The sequence below is a fragment of the Triturus cristatus genome, chromosome 10, assembly GCF_964204655.1.
Source record: "Triturus cristatus chromosome 10, aTriCri1.1, whole genome shotgun sequence".
Lineage (NCBI taxonomy): Eukaryota > Metazoa > Chordata > Amphibia > Caudata > Salamandridae > Triturus > Triturus cristatus.
The window spans coordinates 453,628,222-453,654,475 of record NC_140593.1 but is presented as its reverse complement, the minus strand read 5'-3'; positions in this window follow the sequence as shown (position 1 = coordinate 453,654,475).

The following is a 26,254-nucleotide window of genomic DNA, read 5'->3' as shown; positions in this document are numbered from 1 at the left end:
TTTTGTGATGTTTTTTTGGGAGAATGGAAACACAGTTCAAGTTCAGAGCCTTTCTTTAATGAAGAGAGTTATTTACAGAGCAATAATTTATTGCATGCAGTTGACACCAGTGGTCGAGGTTATGAGGTTAGAAATGGTTGTCCAATTGACAAATAGAAAATGGTTGAAAGAAATGCAGAAGAAGTGATAGCTGATGAAGTTCTAGGGAGACATCCTAAACACCCTGTGTACACTTGGGATTGCAGTAGTATTTCTAGTGTACGACAAGAATCTATTGATAAATTATGTAGTTTCTTACGAGCATATAGTAAAAAAAGTGTTAAACAAAAGATTAAGGTGTTGCAAGGACTAGACCCTTGCAGAGTGAGAAAAAATACTGGTTTGCACGGTCATTCTCTGGCTTGTCTTTCTAGGAAAGTTTGTCAAAGTATTTTTCACCATTTCAGGATGTTGGCAGTGCATCATACTCAAATGCGGAAGTTAGTGAGAAGATTGTATTATGCAAAAAGTCCAACACTAAAGTTAAATGAGTTGAACAGTGCTCTTTTGCGTGGGTCGGTGTCAGATGTGAAGAAGGTTTGTGATGATATTGAGTTTTGTTACTTTGGTCCTCAGCAAAAGAGTGCAGAAACTGACACATTAGTAGAACAAAATGTTGAAGACAATGTAGAACCGATGATTACAAAAAATTTTGAAGATCAAATCACAAAGTTTAAGGTAATTTCAGGTGAAAGACCAAATGTTTCTTGTATTTGTTGTCGGCGAACTCACTATAAAAATCAGACTAGGAGTGTCAATCTGTATTTAAAAAGTGAAACAGAAAATAATGATAAGTGGAAGGAATTTGCAACTTATTTGTTGGTAGAAGATTGTTTTGATTTGGGATCTGAGCAGCGTATTTGCAAATATTGTTATAACAAATTAGATGAGAATAAAATGCCTGCTAGAGCTGTTCATAATAATCTAGAGTTGGTTGCTATTCCTCCAGAGCTGATAGATTTAAATACCTATGAGTCTATTCTCATTCAATGTGTGCACCCATTTCAGGCTATTGTTCGTATGGAGCCTAAAACAGGTAAATTGCCTCTATCAGACTTACAAAGAGGATTGAAAGGAAGAGTTGTGTATTTACCGTTAGATTTAAAGAAAAACATGGAAACTATTGGTGTAGACCATGCAGAAAATGAACCACTAGTCATTCTAGTTAATGGTGTTCCTACTAAGAATAAGAAAATATGTCAAGAGTTAGTGGATGTTAGAAAAGAGCACAAGGCAACATTGTATCTGATAAAAACATAATGAGTACTATAGAAATGTGTTTGTAGGAGAAGAAGAAATAGATTTAGCAGAAGATACTGAAACATTAAGTGGACAAATTGAAAAAGTGGACATGTCCAGATGTGAAGAAATCTATGAACATTAAAGTGTACATCCACTTCATTTCAAAGAGGTGATGCGGAATACGATTGAGTTGTTCCAAATGAAAAAAGCAAGAGGAAGTCCCATGAGTGTATGGGAAGAGAGCTTGGAAGCTCGTTGTTTCCCGCAGTTGTTTCCAACAAGAAAAGGTGGACGATATGATGAACATCCTGTGCAGATTCCTGCATCTGAATATCGGACAACAACATTATATACAGAAGATCCAAGATTTCGACAATGTATCCCTTATATGTTTTATCTTCTGTTTGAAAGTGACTTGTCTGGACTTTCATATGCAGTAAATCACATTTTAAGAACTGGAATGCATCTGCAAAATGTAACTGCAAAGGATTTTATGGATAAAGTGCATCAGAGAGATGATCATTTAGAATCTCAGTTGATTAATCTGATGGCATGTCAGTGTGGGACTAATGAATATTGGTACCGTCGTCATGGAGAACTGAAATGTATGCTACGGAACTTAGGAACTCCTACATGGTTCGTTACACTAAGCTTTGCTGAGTATGCTTGGGATGATTTACTTGGATTTCTTCGAGAGGCAACTACCAATATAAAAAATATTGAATAAAAGACACCTGGAGAATTGTGCTGTTTGGATCCTGTTAATGTATGCAGATATTTCAATCATAGATTTGAAGCTATGATGTCTTTCATCTGCAATAAAAAGAATCCTCCTTTTGGAGAAGTTGTGGATTTCTTTTGGAGAAAGGAGTATCAAGCAAGAGGTGCTCCTCATATACATATGTTGTTATGGATCAAGGACGCCTCCAAATTTTGAACAGATTCAGATGATACTGTTTTGTCTTTCATTGAAGATTATGCCACAGGTGCTGTACCTAATAGCAGAGAAGATAAAAACTTAAAACAACAAGTCTTACGATTCCAAAGCCATAGATGTGGAAAATACTGTCGACGAAAGTACAAGTCTAAGGATAAGTTCTATACCAAATGTCGTTTGGGATTTCCACGTCCTGTATTATCCAAAGGAAGAGTGAACAGTTTTATGTCAGCTATGCAATATACCATCACAAGAAAGTCTCCGAAAAATACCTACAACTTAAGAAGAAGCGAAGTGTCAAAATGCATAAATGACTACAATCCAGTTATTTTACCCATGTGGAACACTAACATGGATATTCAGTATGTTGCGGACAATTCCATTGCTGTTGCTCGATATGTAACGTCCTACATTACTAAATCAGAAAAGACTGAATTGAAAGAAATGTGTGAAGAGATTTCTCACGAGAAGGCTCTAAGTAAGAAATTATACAGTTTCAGTTTGAAGATGTTATCGCATCGTGAAATTGGAGCATATGAATGCTCAGATCGATTATCATCTGCAAGTCTATACTCCAAAAGTAGAAGAATCATTTGGGTGAGTCTAGGTCATGCAGCAATGCGAAATCGGGTACTGAAATCTGTTCAAGAAATTGAATATTTAGCAGAAAAAGAACCAGAAAGTACAGATATTTTGAAAACGAATATGTTGGACACATATTACCCAAACAGAAGTCATCATCTTGAGAACATGTGTCTCTATGAAGTGCTGCAAAACTACACTTTTAAACGGAATATTACAGAGAACATCAATGATGGAAAATATGCAGTGATTGGTTCCGAAGGATGTTTGGTGAAAGAAAGGAAAGGAAATGTAATTAATCACAGGAAACTGAGTTGCGACACTGCTGATAAAAGGGAAGTTTACTATTTAGCCCTTTTGAAAATGTTCAAACCATGGCGTTCAGAACTGGAATTACTTGGAGATTTTCAGAGCTATGAAGATTCATTTAATGCTTGTAAAGATAGCATACAATGCAGTGCTTTTGCAAATTATGTGAAAATGTTGAATGATGAAATTGATCAAGAAGCTACAATTGCAGCTGAGATTGCTTGAGATAGTTCTCAAGACAGTCAAAGCTCTGCTGCACTGAGTCAAGATCCACTAGGACAACCAATTGTTGAAAATGAAGCAGCAATTGCCATGAATGAGGTGGAAACAGCAATGCATCAAGCTCAAGAAGATGTAATGCAGTTAGGAAACTTGGAAGAACAATTAAATGTTGAACAGAAACAAATATATCAGCAAGTGAAAGAACAGATTGACCATGGATTACTTCATGAAAAGAAAGAGTGCTCATGTACATCATTTCAACCTATCCGAATGTATGTGAGTGGTCAAGCTGGAACAGGAAAAAGTTTCGGGGTCGGAAGGGCACCAAATGCGATCCGGCCGGAAAAACTACGAGCCGTACGCGTGTTTTCCGGCCGACTCGTACAGCGAGCAAGTACGATGCGAGCTACATGAAATTCAGCAACTGACTCGTTTCTGTGTCCGAACCGCTCCGTACGTCTCGGTCGTAAGCTAACCGTGGCGTGCAATGGATGCGATTCACGACCAAGCCAGTACGATGCACGCGTCGGACAGCCTGTGCGAGCCGGAGTGTCCGGCTCGCAAAAGCACCCGCAGCCCTATGACTCGGACACAGGGGGAGACCTATGGGTCTCCCCAACACAGGCATGTATGGTGCGGATGGCACCGACGCGTACCCACTGTAGGGGGCGCACTTGTTCGAGATGTACCCATTCAGTCAGTGGGAGCCCATGTACGCGTCGTACGACCGGCTCCCATTGACTTCTATGGGAGTCCGACCGAACCGAGTCCGACAGCATACGTGCGCTTCGAACTCGCTCGGTCGGACTGTAGGGGTCCGGCTCGGTCGGAAAACACTCCGGATCTGACTCGGTCGGAGTGCTTTCCTACCCAGATCAGAATCGGCCCCTGAGTCGCATTTGTCTTGTGTTGTCACTGCTCCAACTGGGTTGGCAGCACATAACATTAAAGGAATTACTCTACATCATTTACTAATGCTACCAGTAGAGCATGAGAACAAATTGGAATACCACAAGCTATCTGGAGAAGCTTGTTTTGAAGTTTCAAGAGTCCTGAAGAAAATGAAACTTCTCATTATTGATGAGGTAAGCATGGTCTCAAACTTGATGCTTGCCTTTGTGCATTTAAGAATGCAGCAAATTCTTAAAACAGAGTATGACGTGTTATTTGGAGGAAAACAGGTCATAGTTTTTGGAGATCTACTTCAACTGACTCCGGTAAAAGGACAACCAGTATTTAAAACACTTGCGCATGAAGATACCAGAAAGTCTCTGGGTAGTGTTGGAAATGTGAACATTTGGACATATTTTGAATACAAAGAACTGATGAAAAATATGCGACAGGCAAATGATGCTGAGTATTCTTCAAGATATATGAATTGGACTTCTGACAGAACATGGCAAACAAGCTTTGCAGAGTCGATTACTTTCCAATTTGTTTCCAAATGAAAATGTAGTTCCTGAGAAAATATAAATGAAAATTGCAGAAAATAAATCAGTGATCTGCTTAATGCCAACACTGCGCGAGTGTTCTATATTCAACGAAGAACTATTGAAACCGGAAAATGAAGAAATTATAAAAATGGAAGCCTTTTGATAAAATAGAGCATGAAGGAATCACTATTATTTTGACAGGAAAATTTAAAACAAAACTGGATTCTTTAGAAAAAAAGATATCTAAAACGGCTGGTTTAGAAAAGACTCTATATGCATGTATAAACTGTCGGGTTAATTTTAAGGTGTAATTTGGATGTAGAAAAAGGTTTAGTTAATGGAGCAATGGGTAAAGTGGTGGATAATGTTAATTATCAGAAAAAAGAAGGAATTTAATTTTTAAAAATTCAATTTGATCAGATTGAAGAAGTTAAAGAAATTGGTCGTATTTCAGTTCGTTTTTTGCTTGTTAAAGATTTATATGTCCGTAGGAAACAATTTCCATTTTCTCTGGCATACGCAGCGACTATTCATAAATCTCAAGGATTAAGTTTAGACAGTGCATTGGTGAACATTGGATCTACTGTGTTTAAAGAGGGTATGGCATATGTTGCTTTGTCGCGAGTCAGAACATTATCTGGTTTGTTTTTGATTGATTTTGATGACACAAAGGTTACTGCAGATGCAAACTGTGTAAAAGAGTATAATAGGTTAAGAAGGGTGTATGCTCCCAATTATGTCAATATCCTGTATTTCATAAGCCTGTGGTTGGTCGAAAAAGAAGGTATGAGAATATCTGTACTGAAGGTGTAGAGAAGGGAAAAGAACAAGGTAATGTTGTGATTGCAAATGAAAAGAAAAAGGACACTATTGAAGAGATTGTTGGTTATCAGTTTGAAAATAGTTCAGGTGTCAACTGCTATGCTAATGTAGTGGTCAATGTTGTTTTTTATCTTGAAGGTTTGCAAGAACAAATTATGCAGAATCGGGAAAAAAGATTTTGTTCCTTGTTGCATTCTGTTTATAAAAAATTGAGAACAGATACAAGTAAAATACAAACTGTTTCAGATGTTCGTAATCTTTTGGATGTGTGTTCTGGTTCTATACAATTTACGCAAAATAGCCAACAAGATGCTCAGGAATTTTTAATGTATATGCTTACCATTTTTGAAAATAAAGGTGTAGAAATAGAAAATATTTTTGACCTTTGTTTCAAATGGGAACATCATTGTGAAAATTGTATGTATACATCTAGCACTAATGTAGACACTGAAAGATTTCTATATTTAACATTACCGGACTGTAAATCAGTGTTTTTCAATAAATTAGTTAAAGCTGCAAATCAAAACATGGAGTGTAGCCAATGTAAATCAGAAATGTTATCCACATTATTTAAAAAAAAATATGGACAATATATAATTTTAATGATGCAATGTTGTACAGCTGATGGAAGAAAATTGGATACTTTAATAAAGCAATCTGTAGCAACACAACTATCACTATCAGGCAGGACTTTTGTAGCAATTGCAATAATTTCCATGATGGTCCTTCCACAACATCTGGACATTACACTGCCTATCTAAAATGTGGCAAAGACTGGACACTTTGTAATGATGCCCAGTTGGTTTTCAAACAACGTTTGCCTAGTGAAGTACCAAATTCCTACCTAATATTTTTAAAGTCAAAGTTTTAGGAAGATAATTCACTCTCTGAGGAATTTATTATTATAATTTATTAGGATTACCATTGGACAATTTACATAAAAAACAGTGCAAAAATACCATTTGGCCTCAAGGAAAGGTATATGTTTGAATCATGGACTTTTTCTGTCTCATTAACTCGGTGAATATTTTAAAGCGACAACATTTACAGTTTTTATAAATTGAAGTTATAACATTTTGTTAGCAATAAGCATTTTATATATGTGTGATTTGTATTTTCTGGTATTTTACTGAGAATAGCATGTTGTTTTTTTTTAAACAATCTTTTTGATTGTTTTTTTTTGCCCGCTGTTATGTGATGAGTATGATTGAAATCACTATTTCTAGTGAAATTCAATATATTCTGAGAACAACAAAAAAGGCAAACAAATTACTTTGTTTAAATGATGCTGTGTTGTTAAACATGTATTATTACATGTTATACCTATTTTTTCTTTTATTTCACAGATCCTAATTCTAAAATAAGCAATTTACCACAATTTACATTACAAAAAACAACTGAAAAAAATGTGTACCATTTTTTATTTCTAATACTGTGAAGGTAAGTTTAACTAAGTATTAATATGCACAATGGGCAGATCTGCAAGAAGCTACAAAGTTTTAATACATTTTTCAAAACACCCTGTTTATACCTATGTAGTTTTGGAATCTCTCTGCCATAGGATATCATATGACCTCCAAAAAAACAGATTTGAGTGGTTCATAATATTTCCCATTCTACATATTGAAGGACTGCAATCATTTCAATCATTCTTCTTTGAGCATCTTTGCAGACAAACATCGGTGCTTACCTCCTATCATTCACAAGCAATTTTCCAAACAGAAATATGTTACTTTTTGTAACATAGTTATAGCACAAGACACTCTTTTATATTTACAAATAGAGGAAAGGGCACTCTGTGTACCTTTTTTTCTCAATGTAAATACGACCTCATCATACACACCACTTTGCGTTGAAAGGGTGTTCTATAAGTGTTGTTGTGCGTGATTGCACAGAATACTCATAGAACAAGACACATCTCCAGATTTATCAAAAATAATAAATCTGGACATGTGTGTGAATGCTGCACCATTCTCCAATTGGTGTAGCAAAGGAGAATTGTTTTCATTTCTCCTCATTTTTTAACATGCTAAAATGCTCAGCATACATTGAAGGAGAAAAATGCCTTTACTGATTGTTTCTGTGCAGGAAGGTGTGTCTTCCTGTACAAAAACAAACACCACATGACACAGATATCCTTGCATCATGGTGCAAGGGTGCCTGTGTCACCATATGGCTGCAGTTTAAGCAGCCGTGCAGAGAGAAGCATAGATTTGCAACATATTTATGTACATATGTTGCATTCCTGAGCTTCGGAAGTACTACAGCACACTGCAGTTTAAGAGATTACTGTGTGATGCTGCAGCACTTCCTCATAGTTCTGCACTTATACATTCACCATACACTACTAATGCATTAGTTCAGTCAATTACGCACTACACATACATTCATCTAAACTTTCACACACTAATAAACAAATATAGCTCTTTTTTTAAACCAGGAAAGTTAGTTCTTAGAAGAACTTTTTTTTTTCTTTTATATTTTTTTTCTTGGTTTTCTGAACAATTTTTTATTTTTTTGGGTTTTTCTGGAAAAAAAAGGAAACAACAGAACTGGAGGAACAAAGCAATGAACTTCAGGGAAAAAATAAAAAAATTAAAAAAATAGCAATGATTGTTTTCTTGCTTCCTGCAAATTAAGTCAATGGACTGCTCTCCGTAGCAAAGGAAGGCATTGCATTTTATGCAGAGCACTTTCAATGTGGCAAACTGTGGACGGATGTCCAAGTGTTGGTCTGATGGATCCACACGCAAAGTACTCGGCTGTGATGTCTCTGAAGGACCAGGAAGAACTCGCATTCTTCGGCACTCTTCACGTGCCAGGTTGACTGGATGCATGGTCTTCAGGTGCTTTTTCATGCTGGCTGTTCCATATGAATACTTTTTGGTTGGATCGCCACGGGAGAGCACTCGTTGACATATCTTGCATGTCACTAAGGTGGCATTAGTTTTGGTTTGCCCCTCTGGAAAAGTAAAAAATTTCCATACCACAGATGAGTACCTTTCTGGGCGTAGTGGTTCTACCAGAAATTCATCTTCAGATGAATGAGCAGATGCTGGAGATGCCTGCTGCCCTGAAGCCATTGTTTGGAAAAAAAGTTTGAGCTAAGTCTAAACTTAGTCAAAAAAAGTTCTTCTCAGCAGAGCGATGCTCCTCCAAAGAAGGTCTAAGAAGAATGATTGAAATGGGCGGGGTCTTTCAATAGTTAGAATAGGAAGTCTGATGAACCAATCAAATCTCTTTTTTTCAGGTCACATGGGATCCGCGCACCATGCGCATAGGCAGCACGCACCGAGCGCGAATCAGCGAAATTGCATTTAAAAGCAATACAGGATGATTAAAAGTAAAAATATATAAATTTTATGAGTAGATTAGATTGTCTTCCCCTAATATTTACATGAAATACATATATATATGTTTTTTGACATTTAAAATATTTCGCGGGATTCACGCACCCACTGCGTCAACCACGCACATGACGTTTCGCGGAAGCGAGCAAGCGTTTCATAACGTACTTCGTACGTGTCGGTATGGGCTTGGAGTCGCGTACCGGTCGCATAGCAATCACGCCCGAAAATACGTACCCAACGCACACCGTACGCGGATCCTACACTACAATCATGAAATGGCGACTATGTTTCGCGCAGGAATCAAGAAAGGTGCGCATAGGGTGCGCGAATCCAAAAAGTAATTGGAAAAAAAATAATAAAGTATTAAAAATATAGTATAAAAATATTTTTTGAAAATATAAAAAATAGTGTAAAAAAAAATTACAAATATTTGTACAAAAAATTCATTAAAAACAAATCACATTGAGGAGGAGCCTAGCGCGCAACCAAGATGGCCGCGTAGGTGCGAGGCTCCCGAGGACCTCCGCAACCTCCCACGACTATCCTGAATTTATCCTGTCTCGGATGAGGGGAATGTGTTGGTGAGCCTGAGCTGAGGTGGCACCCGTTTCCCGTTGTCAAATCGGACCTCGGACACCGGAGTGAGCACCGATTGAAGTCTGCGGCCTTCTCCTCGCCAGACCCCGGATTTGCGCTGAGGGGTGACCCAGTGACAAAGTGAACAACAGCGGCGGGCCGGGCCTGGTGAGTCGCGCACCCCGCGCTTTCGCTTTCGCTTTCGCACCCCCTTGCAATCACTGCAGGGTTGGGTCGCGGGGCTCTTTGTGTTGGTGTGGTCTCGCTGGGAGACTTGGCCTGCCCGCCGGCTGTGACCCACCCCGCCGATCGGGGGTGGCCCCCCCGGAGCTTGTGGCCCTGATTGCCTGCCCTTCACGACGTGACTGGTGCGACCGGGAGACTAGTGGCCATGGCCACCAAACAAGATGGAGACCGGGCAAAGACCAAGCCGACCCGGCGTGGCACCACCCATCAGGCCAACAGTATGGACCGCTATACCATCCAGAAGGGATCTCCCGGCGGACCGCACAAATCCCCTGAGGACCCTCCTGATGCCCCGGACCTGCCCACGGATCTGACTCTGCGGGATGTCATGGGCGCCATTGCCGAGATGAAGGCCTCGGTAGGCCAGCGGTTCGACACACTGGCACAGAAGATCGACTCGGTCCTCGTGGATGTTGGCCTGGTGAGGGCCGATCTTTCCAAGACCAACGACCGAGTTGATTCTTTGGCCCACACCGCATCGGGCCTTACTACTGATGTGGCGGCGCTACAAACAGAGGTGCGCCGGCTTAGTCAGGCGAGCGCGCTTATGGATCGGCGCCTGGAGGACTCCGAGAGTCGGGCCCGGAGAAACAACATCCGCATCATCGGAGTACCCGAGGGACGGGAGGAAGCGGCGGCGGACCTATTTGTGGAGGACCTGATCGCTACCCATCTCCAGCCACGGGGGCTGAGTAAATTCTTCGCGGTGGAGCGGGCCCACAGGGTTCCCGGGGGAAGGCCGAAGGTCGGAGCCCCTCCGCGGCCCCTCATTGCCCGGATTTTCAACTTTCGGGACAGAGACGCTATCCTGCAAGCCTCCAGACTGTTGGGGCCGGTTAAGCTTGACAACATGGAGGTGAACTTTTATCCGGATTTCACCCCAGCGGTCCAGAAGCAGAGACTGAGCTTCCAAGGCGTCAAGCGCCGTCTTCGGGACTTGAACCTTAAATACGCAATGCTCTTCCCAGCCAAGCTGCGAGTGGAGGTAGAGGGTCGCACGCACTTTTTTGATCGCCCCGAAGCGGCCGGAGACTGGCTGGACACTCTGTCTGGGGATCGTGATCTGGGGGGCGGGGGGGGGGCGGCGGGGGAGACGGCACACTGGATCGGGACTGAGGGGGTGATGTTGGGCTTCACTCTGGACAAAAATGTTGCCACTCTCGATTAAGCATCTGTCTGTATAATTTCCCCTCCTATGGAGGTTGTGTGGGGTCTCTTGGGGGTTCTCCCTCCTCCTCTAGGGGGCTTAGCTAGTTTTTATTATATATATGGGGCGACAGGCACACTGCACGTTGGGGGGGCTGTTCGGGCTCATGCAGGGGTGCAGGGAGGGGGGAGATTTGTTGAGGTGGGTGGGTAGGGATGGGGGGGTGTTGTTCGTTTTCACCACAAGGCAAAAGTATCATTGTGCTAGCTCTATAGTGCTCTCGGGGGGACGAATGGTGGCTCTTGTCTATGATGGGGGGTAGGGAACTAACTCTGTTGTCCTGGAACGTGAATGGACTGGGGGACAGGATTAAACGTGGGGTGGTCCTGCAGTTCTTGAAGCGAATCTCGCCCGATGTAGTTTTTCTGCAGGAGACACACCTCATTGGCAACTCCTTCTGCGCCATGAATCGGCGTGGCTATCGCCTAGTGGCCCATTCGGGCTTTACGTCTGGCTCAAGGGGTGTGGGCATCATGGTTAAGAACTCGCTTCCGCTGGAGATTGATGAGGTGCTCCATGACGACAGGGGACGTTACGCAGTCTTGGTGGGAAGGATGGAGGGCAAAGTGGTGGTTTTTGTGTCAGTATACGTCCCACCGGGGCTGCAGTCGACCACCTTTGCGGACCTGGGGCGCCTCCTCCTTGGCCTTCCGGGGGGGATTCTGGTGGTGGGGGGGATTTCAATGCGGTGGTTTCCGGGACTGTGGATCGTCACCCCCCTAGGGACCTCCCCCGGGCCCAAGCGTGGCTCTCTGGTCTATTGGACACTTTGGGATTGGTGGATTGCTGGCGTTTAAAACATCCCATGCAGTTACAGTATACCTTCCATTCGGGGGCCCATGGTAGTCTCTCACGACTAGATTATGTCCTGGTCCCGGCGGCCTATGTTGGGAGGGTGGGAGAGGTGCGCCATTTGGCACGGGGTATCTCGGACCATTCCCCGCTCCTGTTGCACCTGGACCTTTTTCCGAGGGGTGAGGGTAGGGTGGTCCCGATCAATCCCTGGTACTTGCGCGACCCCACTATTTGCGCTGAATTGATTAAATCCCACCAGCGCTACTTTGACGAGAATGTGGGGTCTGTGCCTTCGGCTGTCTCACTGTGGGAGGCATTCAAGACAGTACTACGAGGAGAGGCCCTGTCCCTCATTTCCCACACCCGGAGGCGTGAGCGGGAGGAGGTGACCCGGGTGGAAGCTGAGATAGCCGAGTTGGAGGGTAATCTAGAAAGTGGGGTGACGGATGCCGTATTGCATGTCCTCCAACTCAAGCAAGCGGCCTATAGGGCCCTCGTCACGGAGGCAGCCAGGGGCCTCAGTAGAGAGCAACAGGGGAGATTGTATGATGTGGGTGATAAGGCTGGTAAATTGATTGCGTGGCTGGACAAAAAGGAGAGAGCGAGTCGTGTAGTCCCGCTGATTGAGAAAACAGACGGTGTGTGTGTTACTGAGCCGGAAGAAATTGTCTCCTGCTTCGCGGACTATTTCCGTGGGGTGTATTCCCCGGTGTCTTCCTGCACTGAAGAGGATTCCCGTACCCTGCTCAGGGATATCGCGCTGCCTTCCCTTTCGGAGGAGGACAGAGTGTCGTTGGACGCCGCTCCAACCTCCGACGAAATCGCCCTCGCCATACGTTCGGTCGTTTCCGGCAAGGCCATGGGTCCTAAGGGTCTCCCCATCGAGTTGTACAAATTGAGACCTGATACGCTGGCACCACATCTCCGCTCGATGTTCCTGGAGGCCCATTCGGTGGGCTCCCTCCCGCTGGACCGGCGTCTGGCTACAATCGTGGTTATCCACAAGGAGGGGAGACCTCGGGACCGGGTTACATCCTATCGGCCCATTTCGCTACTGAACGCGGAGCCTAAAATTCTCGCCAAGGTCCTGGCTAATCGGCTGGTCGGCGTGGTGGGCGAACTGGTTCACCAGGATCAGTCCGGCTTTATTCCCCATCGTAACACAGCTCTTAACTTGCGGCGTTTGCATGGGGTGCTTGCACGTGTTCAGTACATACGGGAGCCGGCCATTTTGGCATCCCTGGACGCCACCATGGCGTTTGATACACTTGAATGGCCATACATCTGGGCGATGCTTGCGAAGTTTGGCTTTGGCGCAGGGTTCATCAGTTGGGTCAAATTGCTGTATTCGGGCCCATTGGCGCAGGTGGTGGTGAACGGTAGAGTATCGGCTCCGTTCGAGCTGGGCCGGGGCACGCGGCAGGGCTGCCCCTTATCGCCGCTCCTTTTTGCGCTTGCCTTGGAGCCCCTGGCAGAGTGGCTGCGGTGGGAGCCTTCCATCCGTGGTCTCCGTTGGACCCCCGAGCATGAGGACCGCGTATCCCTATACGCTGATGACATCCTCTTGTACCTAGCTTCCCCACGTAACTCACTTATAGTACTGGTTGATGTTTTGCATTCATTTGGTCGTAACTCCGGCCTTGTCATCAACTGGGCTAAATCGTGCGTGTATGTTCTCTCTGGAGAGGCGCCCATTCTCCCGCGGGGCTGTCCGATCCAGATCGCCCCGCAGGGATTTCGGTACCTGGGTGTCTTCATTACTCTGGACCCGGAGGCCCGGTATGATCGGAACTTGCTTCCCCCCCTCCAGCGCCTGAAGGAAGATGTCACGCGCTGGCGGCGCTTGCCGCTCTCGCCGCTCGGCCGGGCGGCATTGTTTAAGATGATGTCTCTGCCGCGCTTCCTCTACGCTTTGCAGAATACTATGGACTCCGTCCCAGCGCGCTAATTCCGTGAGGTGGAGAGTTTGCAGCGCCGCCTGTTCTGGGACGGGAGGCCGCGTATCGCCCTGGCGAAGCTGACGCTCCCATGGTATGACGGCGGGATTGCCCTCCCGGATATCAAACGATATTATTGGGCCTCCCAGCTGGCTGCGATTAATCACGGCCTGTATGGGCCCGCTTTAAACCCGGCATTCGAAATGGATAAGATGCTACTCCCGGGTGGGGACTATAATCGAGCGCTCTACTCCAGCACGCCTGACGCTCGGCTGACCGGCCCCACGCGTGTCATGGTGCGAGTGTGGCACGCGGCTAATGTGGCGATGGGGTGGAAGGATCGTCTGACCCGGGCATCACCACTATACGCGTCCGAGCAGTTGGGCTCCCTGTGGACCTCGAAGGGCTTCGAGAAGTGGGACATGATAGGCATTAGCAAGGTGGGGGATCTCTGGACGAGGGGAGGATTTAAAACGTTCGAGATGCTGCAGACGGAATTCCACTTGCATGGCAGGGAGTACTTTCGGTATTTGCAGATCCGTCATGCACTGGGCTCCGTCTTCCCGGACGTTGCATCCATCCCGGAGTGTTCCCCCCTTGAGGATAGAGTGCTGGATGGACACGTTCCGGACAGCACGATCTCACTGATCTACAAAAAACTGATCAATGACCGCACGGGATTGCTGACTGCCCTTCGTGAGGCTTGGGTTGCCGATGGACTGGAGCTGGACGACAAGGACTGGACCCTTGCGGTGGCCTCCCCGAAAGAGGTGGCCATACCGGCCCGCCTTCGCTTCGTCCAGCTCAAGATACTCCACAGAGTCTACATGACGGGGCCGAGGCTTCTGCGTATGGGCTATGCTGTGGACGGGTTGTGTAGGCGTGGGTGTGGCGCTTTGGGGACCTTTCTGCATATATTGTGGGAATGCCCGGAGGTGGAGCGATTCTGGCGTGGTGTGCATGAGGTCCTGCGTGTGGTTACGCATGTGGTGCTGCTACCCGAAGCGAGGAGATGCCTGTTGAATGTGTGGGAACCTACCGACTACTCGGCGCCACAGACGTGGTGGGTGACTCTGGGATATGTGGTGGCCAAGCGTGATATTGCTCAACTGTGGGGATCTCAGAGGTCCCCGACTGTCTCGGCCTGGAAGGAACATATGGATTGGTGCATGTTTCGGGAAAAGGTGGTGTATGTTGCGAGAGGTAAGCCTGGGACATGGGTGAAAGTCTGGGGCCCCTGGAACGCCTACCGCGGGGGAATCTGTACTCCACCGTTATTGCCCGATCCGTCGCCTGCCCCATCCCCGTAGCCGACCCATCTTCCCTGTTCCGGGCATTGAGTTTTACCCAGCCCTAATCCTGATCTCTTCCCCTTCTTGATACTCCTATGGATTGGTAGGGTCCCCCTCTCAGGGGAGCACATGCTGCTATTTCTGATTGTAGATTGCCTTGTGGTTTTTGTTTTTTCTGGTTGTTATTTCAGTTTAAAATGAAACCGTACAGTGGGGTCCGGATGGTGTGGCTATCAACGCTGCTAACTCCTGTGCATCTTCCTTAGCCGCAACGCGCGCTCTATAATGTGTATCATATGCTCCTTTTGTTTACTAGCGGCCGGCCGGAAGGTTGTAGGCCCATCTTTGTATATTTTTTGAGTTTTGTAATAAACGGTTTCAAAAAAAAAAAAAAAAAAATCACATTTTTTAATTTTTTAAAGAACTAAGTAAAAAAAACTTTAAAAAATGGTGAAAAACAATATAAAAAACATAAATAAAGGAATTGATACACTGAAGAATAAAGATTTAGAAATCCTATGAAAATCAATAAAAATCATAGGTTAGAGATAAGTTATAGATAGGGATTAGCATTTAATAATCCTTTGAAATTCACTTAAAAAACCTTAGGTTTCAGGTTTGTTATAGTTAGGAATTAGCATTTAAAAAACCTTTGAAATTCAATGAAAAAACCATAGGTTTCAGGCATGTTATAGTTAGGAATTAGCATTTAAAAAACCTTTGAAATGCACTGAAAAAAACATAGGTTTCAGGGGCGTTATAGTTAGCTGGACATTTCCCTCGTACAAAACCATTGAAATTCCCCCATTATAGTTAGTTCAGCTAACTATAACTCGCGCCCCCGCAATGCACTGCTGATGATGTCACATATTACATCACTCATGACTTGGTCCACCAGACCTGGCGAAATCATATATTCATGTCTTGAACTGCAACAATGTAAACCTAAAATTCTCAGGTGAAGTAAGTACTGAGGAAGGTAATTATTTGGACTTGACAGTGTATGTAACAGATGGGCAGTTACATACCAGACTCTATCGGAAAACCACCGCAGGGAATTCTACCCTTTTTGCAACTAGTAGTCATCCCAAGAAGCTTGTTGATAGCATCCCATATGGAGAGCTACTCAGGCTAAAAAGGAATAATACTAGCAATGAGGAATTCCAAAAGGCAGCAGAATCGAGCATGCAACGCTTTAGAGTGAGAGGCTATAGCGAAGCAGTCCTGTCACGAGCCCTAGATAGAGTGAAAAAGACCTCTAGGAGAGATCTACTCACGGAGAAAGCTATAAGAAAGTCTAATAATGGGACCTTTCGTATGATCACCACTTTTTCTGAAAATGCTAACCAACTTAAGAGGATATTGCGCAAGAACTGGCACATCCTCCTCACTGACCATATTATAAAAGAAGATTTACCATCGAATCCTTTGGTCACGTTCAGAAAAGCGAGGTCATTGAGAGATCATTTGGTCCACAGCTACCATAATGTAGAACCTAGTAGGACATCTTTTAAAGCACTTAATGGTTTCTATCCATGTGGCAAGTGTAAAGCCTGTAAGAAAAGCAAACGCACTTTGACAAATGATGTCCCTGGCCTTAGTACACCTAGAAAGATCACCAAGTTCCTTACGTGTACCACTCCTTATGCCATTTATTGTTTGGTATGCCCATGTGGGCTCCGTTACATTGGGAGCACGATACATCCGGTTAAGATACGGATTCTTGAACACATGAGGGCGATCAACAATGTTGATGAATCATACCCAGTAGCGAGGCATTACAACAAAATGCATTGCCGTAATAGGGATCTCCTATCATATTTTTGTTTAGATCATGTACCACAAAACCCTAGGGGTGGTGATAGGATACAGAGATTAAGGCGTTTAGAATCACGCTATATTATAGATTTGCAAAGCAAGAATCCACTGGGTCTGAATAGTAGCGAAGAACTTGCTGTACATTTAGGATGATTAGACATTGTAGACTATGTGGATCTTTTTCTTCCAATTCTTTTGTAAATTTTGCATTCTGTGGTTTCTCTCCTGTTTTTTAGCACAAAAAATGTTGAATATGTAAAATGTATATCGGGTGTTGATTGATCATGTTTTGCCTAATTGGGGTGCGATGATATCTTTGATAGGAGGCAGAACATTGGCCCATCTGTGGGCAAGATTTACTGTTTGCACGACTTTCCTATTTAGGTTTGTTTACATTGTAAATAAGGATTGATTAATCCATGTGACATTCTGGAAACAGTGCTATATTCATTGCATTACGTTCCTTTTTAGACATTCTAACATGGCGGAATGACAAGATGTGTTGCCGTCTTAAGAATAGTCTTTCTTCTGTCTCTATACCGGATATCATGTTAGCACTCTTTATAAACAAAATATGGCCGCAGCGTTTTCGTGCAGAAATTGACAAAGGCTAAGTGCCGAAACGCGTCTTGTTTGCCCGGAGTTCAAGAAAATAAATCCTTTTTGAACTCCCCCCCGTGAGTGCTGTCGTCTGTTACGGGTACGATTACCCGATGGAACTGTGAGCTGTATATATATATATATATATATACCGAGCATGCTGATTTACAGTGCATAGAAACGCTGTCCACTGTCCCTGTTTTTCTTTTTTTCTTTTGCCAACTTGGAAAATCACTACATTTACGTGGTACTCCATATCAAAATTTGCGCTGCGGTGATTTCCTCTATACCTGTGATATCCCAATAAGAACATTTCCTGCGCAAGGTCGATTGTTAAATGGCCCTTAACATAAGGTAACTGACATATCTTTGTTTAGTACATATATAAAAGCCACCTTTATAGGCCTAAAGGTCAATAAATAGCAACTTATTTCATCTATAAAGGAACAAAAAAGTGTATCTACCAATCATTAACACAGTCATTTTATAGAAACATATTACAACTGTCCTTCAATATTTTCTTCAGCTGATACTAGTATATTTTACATCTCAGCTCCAGTAAGGGCGGTGGGATGCACACTGCTTGTACATGGAATTATGAAGGGTTTTCTAGTCACCTTGCTATTGAAAGTGGAGCATTCACTGAGTTTCAGGCTCTTCTGTGCTGATTGCAGTTTCAAGAAACGCACCAAGTGTGATGGGTTCGGGCTGACAGGTTCCAGCTGACAGCTGGTGGCAAGATCTCCCGTGAGAGGCACTGCTCCACAACAGCATGCATCAGGGCATGTTCAGGTTGTGGCGTCCTGCGCCGCCTGCGTGCATACATTAATATCTTCAACCCCATGTTGCCAAGGCACTTCAGAGATGTTATGCTTAATGAACCATGGGGCGTGCTTTTTGCTCCAGCACCCTGAACGGCTGCAAGTCAAAAACAATAATTTCAGAATTAGATCATTTTCGACATTTGTGTAAAGGGGGTTGTTTGATGGTTTAGATGCCATTGTAAATGAAACCTAGTTCCTAGTTCTTTGTGGAGCCACAGGTACTTGATCGGTTTTGGGCCGAGGAAATAAAGAAAACTGTATGTAATTAGCTTTATTCAGAGAATTTACTGTAATCTTTTCATTATAGTAGATCGAGCGCTTGCTAGCATCAGGGCGCTTTTAAAATGTACATCGTGAGCAAGTGAGAAGAATTACGTTGCCAAAGGGGAAAGAAAGTAAAACTTGAGAATGGAAATGAATCTCTTGCAAATAATTCATGGCAGCTCCCTTGTTTCTTTGACTATCCTTATTTTAATGTAGCTTAATGTGATAATGTTAAACTGACATGTTTAAAATGATGTAAAAAATGTCCACATGTAGGTTTCTCTCTCTCACTCTGTCATCTTTCTATCTTATAGTTTCATGTTTTTTTGCTTTGAATAGCTCAACCCCTCCCTATTTTACATGTCTCTCCCTCTTTATCCCTGTATCAGTTTCTCTCTCTCTCCCTATCCTCTTTTGGGCACTCCCAAAGTAAGTCTGGCTGCCTTATTATGGATCACTCGAAAGCTGTTTAGTAAGCACTTGAGGGAGATTAAAACACATTATTGCTGTCATCTAGTTACAGTCTAACCATCATTGACATTTCTGATTTCTTGTCCTTCAGAGAGAGGATGGCAGTACAGGCTTAATGTGGCAAATGCATGCCGACACCACTGGCTTAATATAAGTCCTCATGCTCAGTTCTGGGTCAAATCTGACTCCCAGATTTTGGACTGTTCACTCTAGTCCCCACCATCATTAAATGAACATACAGCAAGATGTACCTGCCTAATAGGATCTGGCCTTCTTTTTTCTTAATGCTATACTGTGTCTGATGACCACAGAGTCACATTGTGCGGCATACTTCATTAAAGGCTTTGTTCAACTAGCACAGTGGAGTATTCCTTTGTGGTCACTAATCTCTGTTGGTACCGGTAGTCTTTGTGTCACCCCTTCACTAAGTCTCAAACCTAGTCACTTTTACAGACCCATTTTCTCTCTTACAGTGGCAGCTCCTCCACTAAGGCAGAGGAGCGCTGCCCCACTGCACAAAAAGAAAAAAGAAAATGACAATAACGTATCAACAATTAAATTGTCAACTTACTTTTCTGTTTGCATGCAGTCAGTGGCCTGTCTGGGGCGGAGCTGGCCAGAGCAGGGGAGGAGTGGTTTGCACTCCCAAAGTGCGCATGAACGGTTTCGCCGGCCCTCTTGGGTCGAACAAACAGTTCATGCGCACTTTGAATGTTCCTACCAGGCTATATTCTATTGCCTGGTCAGGAATATGCAGAGGCTCTCTGTTCCAGTCTGAGCACTGATCCACGTCGCTCAGACCAATCACAACGCTGCATTGCAGCATTGTGATTGGCTTAGGGGAGCCTGTCTGCTGGGGGCTTCCTGCTGCCTGCCGGACTGCAGAAAGGAAGAGGAGACAGGGGAGTCGGTGGCCCATTTCTAAAGGAAGTGTTATTTTGTTTGTTTATTTAATTAACTCACCCACCCACCACCCCGTCCGGTAGCAGCCTCTGCTGCTGTCCTAATGATTAGGTCTAGTCATAACTCAGAGTATCCATTGATGCATTTGTGTCACCATGAGATCTAACTAATATTTTGTGAGAGTGAGCAAGTGAGCTTTTATGAGAACACCCCTATCACAATAAAAACAAGAAAGTCTTGATGCCGACATGGTTCTTTGATTCCTTTAGATTGACAACTTATGAATGATTAGTGAGGGAAGATGCTACCCAGTCTAAGACTCTGCTGCGTATGCCCAAACATTGGCACATAACGTTGAGAATGATGTTGTGTTTCGCACTGGCTGAAACCCCGCGCACCCACAGAGCCAGAGCAGGCGGCGGATCCTTCTCCCACATCGCGGCCAAGACCTGGAACGAGCTCCCGGCAGACGCGCCCCCTCCATGAACACCTTCAGGAAGACTCTCAAGACCTGGCTCTTCGGCTAAACAGATCTGCTGACCCCCTCCGCGCCTTGAGACCCCCACGGATGAGTAGCGTGCTAATAATACCCTGATTGATTGTTCTACTGTTTTCAATCCTGGAGACAGGTCCAACAAAACCATAAGGCATACTTAACCACTGTCAATAATACAGTGAATATCATTGATAACATGCATTTTATGTGCTGCAGACTGACAAGAACCCAGGATGACATTGCCCTAGTAGGTTGTTCATGGTAACATATCTCATTAGTTATGCATGAAAACATTTTCAATTGACTTAGCAAGGAAGTGGATGGATGTGATATATCAGACGTTGTTATGATCTATTGAGTTCAATATGAGTTTTTTGAGAAGTGCTCGAAATTGGGTTTTTGCCTAGCAGAGCTATGCACCCTGTCCAAACAGGAACCACAATACTAGTAAGGGTAAGCTAGATACACACTAATTGATAACTTGTGTTCACTCTCTGGTAGCTTGGCACAGAACAGTCGTCCCAAAAAGACTCCACACTAGGTTAGACAAATAAACAATGATTTTGTGAGTAAAACAAGACCAAAATGACAAAAAATCCAATAAGTAGAACCAGAGTTATTAATTTTTAAAGATTAAATGAAAATATAGTGCTTAGAGTCATAAAGGGCCAACCAGGGAAATCTGGTCGCGATTGAGTAGGCTGAATCCAAATGTTCAGGCCAACCTCAATGGAGTGTGTGTCGGATACAAGGACCATCTTTCACCCACTAAAAACAATACCTTTGGAGGTGGTGTCTCGAAGACGATTTGCAAGGAGCACGGGGTAGATGCATCTTTGTCGATCTGAGAGATCGTAAGCGATGCATTGGCATCAAGTCACGCACTCAAGGAAAGCTTCGTCATCAAGCAGCACTTAGGATGACGATGTGTCATCGTCAAGCTGTGCACTCGCGGAAAGCTTCGGTGTGGAGTAATGTTGAAGACAGGATATGCGTCATCATCGGGTGAAATGCGCCAGTTCAAATCGACACAACGGTGATGATGCATCAGTGCCTGAGAGTTGCAGCACAGAAAGTCTCAGTTCCAAGAGCACAGAACTGGATTGGCACCACTTGACAGGGCAGGACTGCCAGATGGCAGAGTCCAGCTGCTGTTACAGAGTTGAAAGAAGTCTTTGTTGTTATTGAGACTTCAGAACAGGGGGCAAGCCAGCATGCCCTCACAGTCATTCTGGGTTTAAGTGAGATGGGTCCAGTCCTTTCCTCAGCAGGGCAGAGGGTGGCAGACAGCTAGGCAGCACAGCAGAGAGAAGAAAAGCAGTTCTTCCAGAGCAGCAGTCCAGCGGAGTGTCAGTCCTTGTAGCTGCACAGCAGTCCTTCCTCCTGGCAGAGTTCTTTACAGGTTCAGGAATGTCTGATTTGGTGGGGTCAGAGCGCAAGTACTTACACCCAGGTGTGCCTTTGAAGTGGGGAGGACTTCAGAGAAGGGATTTTGAAGTGCATAGAAGAACTTTCTTCCCAGCCCTGGCTCTAGACTATCAGTAGGGGATAATTAGCCATTTGTGTATGGACAGGGTACTGCCTATTTAGGTGTCAGTGTCAGCTCCTTCCTCCCTTCCTGCCCAGGAAGAACCATCAGGATGCAGATGATTATTCAGACACACCTAACCTTCCTCTGTTTGTGCCTATCTAGAGGGAATGCACAAAGTGTAGCTGTAACTGATTCCAGACATGTATTGGAGACAGGCTGCAGGCACACAGAGCTTTAAGTGCAGGGTAATGCCCACTTTCTAAAAATGGCATTTCTAAAATAGTAATATTGAATCCAACTTTACTAGTAAAGAGGATTTATCAATACCATTCCAAAGATATGAAAACATGACACAGCTACTCCTTTCTAATTGGAATTCCAGCTGAGAAGTGTATTATGTTTAACCTATGAGAGGAGTAGGCTTCAAAGTAGTGAAAAAAAATTATTTAGGTGATTTTCACTTACAAGACATGCAAAACTTATAAAGAACATGTCCTACATTTTACTTACATAGCACCCTGCCCTGTGGGCTACCAAGGGCTTACCTTAGGGGTGATGTAGGTTTAATAAAAGGAGAGTTTAAGGCTTGGCAAAGCCTTTTAAATGCCATGTCAAGGAGGCAGTGAAACTGCACACATAGGCTCCGCGGTGGCAGGCCTGAAACAGGTTAGAATGGCTACTTGTGTGGGAGGCACAATCAATGCTGTGGGTCCACTAGTAGCATTTAATTTACAGGTCCTGGGTATATGGTATACCACTTACAGGGGACTTACAAGTAAACTAAGCATGCTAGTTGTGTATACTCCAATGCTACACTGTTTAGGGGAGGAACAAATGCATTAGAACTGGTCAGCAGTGGTAAAGTGCTCAGAGTCCTAAGTCCAAGACAATGATTCCGCAAAATGAGGAGGTAAGCAGGCAAACAGTTTGGTGAAAGACCACCCAAAGGATGACAGGTCTAACACCTGTTGCCCCAGCTGAAAGTGAGGAGATCTACCCAACTTCTACAGAGTTCTAATCATTAAGGGGGATACACCTGGATAGACCATCAGCATTAGCGTGGGCTAGCCCTGGTTTGTGTTCCACCCTGAAGTACATACCCTGTAGAGGAATGAACCTCCTCAACAGTTTTGGATTCTCAGTCCTCATTTGCATGAGCCATCTGATGGGCCTGTGGTCAGCCTGAATCATGAAATGTGTACCATACAGGTATTGTCTCAACCTTTTCAGTGCCCAGACCATGGCAAAAGCTTTTCTTCCGAAAGCACTCCGCCTTTGTTCCCTGAGGAGTAATCTCCTAGAGAAAAAGGCTACAGGTTGGTCTAGGCCCTCTTCATTACTTTGGAATAATACTGCCCCTGTGGCATGCTCTGAGGCATCTGGCTGAATGATATACTCCTTGGAGAAGGCAGGAACCTTGAGCACAAGGGCTGTTTGCATGGCCTGCTTAAGAGAGTCAAATGATTTTTGGCATGCCTCTGTCCAAATCACATTTCTGGGCGGCTTCTTAGAAGTCAACTCTGTCAAGGGGGCAACAATGGTGCCACATCCCTTGCTCTAAAACCAGTCTGAGTTTTTCAGGGCTCCTAGGCCATGATAGTCTCTATATTTTGCCTGGAGGGGCTGCACCTTAACCCTGCCCACCAGAAGTCCCAAGTACACAACAGACCACTGCCCTATCTGGAATTTGCTGTCCTCGATAGTCAGGCCTGCCTGTTGCAGAGCCTGAAACATTTCCTGAAGGTGAAAAAGGTGGTCCTTCCAGCTTCTGCTGAAGACAGCTATGTCATCCATATAGGCAGCAATGAAGGCCTCCAGACCTGATTCCCCATCCTCTGGAAGGTGGCAGGGGCATTCTTGAGTCCATAGGGCATGTTTCTAACTGTGCCTTCTGGGCTGGAGAAGGATGACCTCTCCTTTGCTCCTTCTGTTAGGGTGATCTGTCAGTATCCTGATGTAAGATCAAGGATAATTAAGTACTGGGCAGCCCCTAGCCTGTCAATAAGCTCATCAGCCTGGGGTATGTGATGAACATCTTTCTTTGTGACTGAGTTGAGCCCTCTATAATCCACACCAAACCTGAGTTCAATGTTATTACCAAGCAAACAGTCAATAGGCATGGCAGGGGTCACTGCAACCTTTAGAAGAGCTGAGCCACCTCATTGCCACTCAAATAGAACAAGAGCCACTGGGTAGTGACCCTCTCTGTTTTCAGCCACTACAACCTGGTGGTATGCATTGGGAATCACCTGCTCTGTGGACAGCAGCTGACTCCTTACCATAGCCATGCTGGAACCTGCATCCCTCATGGCCTCTGCACAGTACCCATTGATGATGACTCATTGCCTATAATTTGTAGTGTTAGAGGACACATGGATCTTAAGAACCATCTCACTGTCACCCAAGGACCCTAGAGTAACAACACTCAACTCCCCCCCATTAACTGGGACAAACTCCTCCCCCAGCACTTTACGCGCCACCCCTGGAACCTTTCCTCCAGTGGGAGGTTGTGCTCTTTTTGGGCATGTGGAATTCCCCTTGTAGTGTCCATGCTCAAACAACTCATAGCACTTGGAAGTTTTGGGCTGCTGACTTTTGTCAGGGTAGTTTTGTAGTTAGATTAGGAAAGAGACCCTTTCCCTTCTGAGTTGTTTTCGGGTCCTTGAGAGAATTCCTTCTTTTTCTCTCCCCCCTTTTTCTGTTGGGAAACCTGACCATCCTTTTGGGAGTCTCATTCAGATACCTTTATGGACACTCTGGTCTGACCCGAATGTCCGCCTCCTCAGTAAGCTTTTTGGAGTCAGAAAGCTTGCTATATACCAGGTGTTGCCGTAATTCTGGAAAACAAGTATCAAGCATGTGCTCCTTTAAAAATAAGTTGTACAGTCTGGAATAATCATCAACCTTGCTGACCCTCACCCAGTCCTTCAGTGCTCTGCTAGCATAATCTAAGAAATCCAAGAATGTCTCTGATGAGACCTTGTGGCTGGCCCTAACCATTGCTTATACTTTACAGTGGTCAGCCCAAACATACTGATCAAGTTGGCCTTCATTGCAGTGTAGCATGGCTTGTCTCCCACGTCAAATGTGAGAAGTGTGTCCCTTCCCATTGTGGGCATGCACCTCCATAACCTTACCACCCCATGACTCCTCTGGGACTGTGTGCACTCTTACAACCACTTCATAGCCTACAAAGCACTTGTCTATGCCATCTCCTACCACATAACTGGGCACCAAGTCTTTGGGTATCCGGATTCTCACTTCAGTAGTAGACACTGCAGGTATATTGCCACCATTACTGCTGCTGGATGCCACTTGCAGGGATTTATTGTCCAGCTCTCTGAGGTGCTGCTCATGGGACATTTCCGTTTCCTCCAAGGCCAGCCTCTTCTCTTCCAAAGCTTGTTTCCTCATAGTCAGAGCCTGCTCTTTCTCATGGTCGACAGGGTTCTTCTCCTGCTCTAACTTAGCAAGCTCCAGCATGAACTTTCTTTCCTCCCTCCTGTCTGCCAGCATTTTTGGTGACAGGTTCCTTGATGATGTACTGCTCCTTGATGTGGGAATCCCTTCTGCTCCCAGCAAGTTGCTGGCCCCCTAAACTGGCAGTCCCAAATTCACAGCAGATCCCAGGATCAGTTCCTCATCGTGTTAAATTTCCTGCTCCTCCTCCTTCTCCTCAGGGACCTAAGCCCCTGCATCATAGGCCTTTGGTCAGGCTGTTAAAGCCTCCTGCAGGTGTGAAGCCTTTTATAGCTACAAGAAATCCCATGCAAAAATTCTTAAGCTGGGCCACAGTGTAGGATTCTAACTTGGCTAGCTAAAAATTCATAACTGCAGGTGCTGCTTCTCCAGAGAGATATGGTTTAGCAAAAAAATCAAAAAGTCAATTAACGAGAATTGAAAAAGGTTTGAATTGGTCTCAGTATAGAGTTGTAGTGAAAAATTAGTTACTATATGGTATTGCACAAACAAGTGCTATCCTTACCGCTGATCACCAATGTTAGAAATTGGGTTCCTGGTTGGCACTCTAGCCCAGCAGAAAACCACAATACTAGTCAGGGTAAGCTGGATACACACTACAAGATAACTTGTGCTCACCCTCTGAAAGCTTGTTACAGAGCAGTCAGGCTTATCTAAAGAGGATATGTGTAAAGTATTTGTGCAACACACACATATAGTACCACAATGAAGACACCACAAAACACTCCACACCAGGTTAGAATAATAGACAATAGTGTTTTGAGTAAAACAAGATCAAAACAACAAAAATCCAATAAGTAGATCCAGAGTTATGAATTTTCAAAAATTAAATGAAAATATAGTGTTTAGAGTCACAAAGCACCAACCGGGGACATCTG